Here is a 2,869-nt window from a genome sequence, read left to right as displayed (position 1 = left end):
AACTGCAACATGGAAGTATCGCACAGCACGTAGCCGAGCTCGGAAAACTCGCTCAGACCTGTGAACTCGGCCCCTTTTTGGACGATTCGCTTCGTGACAGGTTTGTGTGCCGTTTATTCCGCACCGACATTCAGCGATACTTATTTGCAGAAGACAAAACGCTCACATTCCAAAAAGCCGTTGAGCGCGCACTTTCTTCGGAAGAAGCTAAGAAAAATGTTCAGGAAGCGCACGCAAGAGAAGCTGTCGGCGACTTTCACAAAATGAGCGCTGAAGACGCAGCCAAACGAAAGCATTCTTTCCAGTGTGATCGCGTCGGCTCTGACAAGCATTTTTCCCGCGCCTGTCCGCATATCGCAGATAAGTGCACGAAATAAGTGCAAGAAAGGCCAAGTTCAGCATGCCTGCCGGGGTTCCAAGCAGAAGCCAGAGAGTTCAAGGAAGTGGATACGCACTCTTGAAGGTTATGACACGGGGAACGTCCAGATGCTTTGTCGAAAAACCCGGCGTCCCATCACCGTCGAAATTGAAGGTGTACCTTTGCGTATGGAATTACACAGGCGCTACGGTGTCTGTATTATCATGGCAACAGTTCAATAGACTTAGACCGCCTTTAAAAGTCGACCCGACAGAACTGCGATCTAAAACATACACAGGAGAAGTTGTCCATTTTTTCAGGAGGACACAGGGGCGCAACAAAAACACACGGACATAGAAGTAGACAGGGACGAGCGCTTACTATCAACAGGCTTTATTTGACGTAGACCGTTAATATACTTTCGCCTACCCAAGCGCCACTGTGCGAATCACAAGCACGTGGGTAACAGAAAACACCAAAAGAAATCTAAAGGTAGGCGATTACAGAAATCTATCTAAGAAAACCGTTTCAGATCGGCGAAGCATTACAGACGAATCACTGATGCAGTTATCTACTTTTTTTCTGATGTAATAGGCTTCCACCAGTTCCCGTTCAATCTGATCGCGGCTTCTCAACAATACTCTACAGTCCGATAATCGGGGAAAACAGGCGACCTTAGTCTTCTTGGTGCATTCTTGGCAATGGTCCGGGAGATGGGAGCCTGTCTTCTTTAAAGAATTTTTGTGCTCCAGAAGGCGTTGGTTGAGGCAGCGTCCAGTTTGCCCAACGTAAACCTTCCCGCAAGTGAGCGGGAACTCATACACAACTCCTTTTTTGCAGGTTACGTGGGGCTTACGGTGTTTTACGCCACACTCTTGCCGTTTTTCTTTTCTTCTTATGCGTGCGCACAGACCGGACAACTTTCTCGGAGCAGAAAAAACAACTTCTACTCCGTACTTCTTGGCCACCTTCTTGATGTTGTGGGAAGTTCTGTGTACGTATGGTACCACCTCCGGCCTTGAACACTTCGTTGGGTCTTTCGCGTTGCTCTGCTTGCTGCCCTTTAATTTTTTGACCAAGGACTGCGTCACAGCAAGAATGAGGGAATCAGGGAAGCCTGCCTTTTCCAGCCTTGAGACCTGTGACAAGAAGCCAGCGTACACAGCGTGGTGACAGGACTTCGTTAGTGCCGATGAAAGACATTGTAAAGCGATAGCCCTTTTGACCGTCTTAGAATGATTAGAATGAAATGGTAGCAAATCTTTCTTTGCGCGCGGACAATATCGCCAGCAAACATGTGAAGGGTTAAATGTTAAGGTGATATCTAAAAACTGCAGTTGGTTTTCACTGCTTGGCTTTTCATGGGTAAAGGTGAGTCCCATGCCTTTCCTACCAAACGTATCTAAAACTTCAGCTACGGCCTCTTCAAAACTAAAATCACTTTCCTTGAAAAGCCTGTTGATAGTAAGCGCTCGTCCCTGTCTACTTCTATGTCCGTGTGTTTTTGTTGCGCCCCTGTGTCCTCCTGAAAAGATATGAACCAACACGCCCAAATACAAGTACTTCTGAGAAGTTGTCCAGCCCTGCGGCATCTTCAAAGCAGCCGTAAGGTACAAGGATCAAGTCGATGACCTTCCCATGTACGTCGTAGTCTACGGCGGACCAGCTCTTCTAGTACGCGAGTGTCTCGAAACTTTGCGCTTGGACTGGGACGAAATCTGCGGTTTGCACAAGCTATGCAACGATTCGCACCTCGTCGCAAACCGAGAGAGCTAAGGCACGAGACTAAAAGTACTCCTAGACAAACATAGCACCATTTTTGACGACACCCTTGGCAAAATAGAAGGTGAGTAAGCTACCTTTTTTCTTAAGGAAAAACGTGCAAAGTTTCTTTCGCACGTGCCTTTCGCACTACGTTAAGCAGTGGCGGAAGAGCTTCGAAAGCTGCGAGCAGTGTCAGCAGTGGCTCTGCAAAAAGCGAGCACCTGCATGAACGCAGCCAGAAAGCATCCATGCTGTCGCCAATAAAGTACTACTCAGCCTTCTGAACGCTTCTTCCTGAAAATAGAGCTAAACACGACCTTAAGAAATGTCAAATTGACTTCGGCCAATTTACTATGGCCGGCCACAGGATATTTCTGCATCTGCGGTCTAGATTCTGAGCGTGCCATCTGCTCGGAGCAGTAAGCCGCGCCTCGTGCTTTTAGTTTTTCTTAAGCAGAGCATGGCAGGCATGTAGTGACTGTGACGCACTTATCACAGAATTCATTTCGTGGGCTTCTGTCCGATTCTTTCCATCAGCCCATGTGTCTAATTGCGTTGACAGCCAGTACACGGGTCAATCTAAATACTCAAATAACATGAATGAATATGAATATGAAACGCTTCACTGATTTCTCTTGTTAGTTTATCTTTGTGTTTGTACAGGATTCTAGTTTTATTAAAGATGGGTGTACATGATTTTTGAGAAGAATCAGGCTGGTTATTCCGGGGACAGTTCCTATAATGTAA

At 46.8% G+C, this 2,869-nt stretch overlaps 1 pseudogene; it reads left to right on the top strand.

Moving 5' to 3' along the window:
* Positions 1-263: 263 nt before the first annotated feature.
* On the top strand, positions 264-2,545 carry LOC144109616 (uncharacterized; annotated as a pseudogene).
* Positions 2,546-2,869: the final 324 nt, after the last annotated feature.

The sequence above is a fragment of the Amblyomma americanum genome, chromosome 11, assembly GCF_052857255.1.
Source record: "Amblyomma americanum isolate KBUSLIRL-KWMA chromosome 11, ASM5285725v1, whole genome shotgun sequence".
Lineage (NCBI taxonomy): Eukaryota > Metazoa > Arthropoda > Arachnida > Ixodida > Ixodidae > Amblyomma > Amblyomma americanum.
The sequence above is the reverse complement of the archived record's forward strand: the minus strand, read 5'-3'. Positions and strand labels throughout refer to the sequence as shown.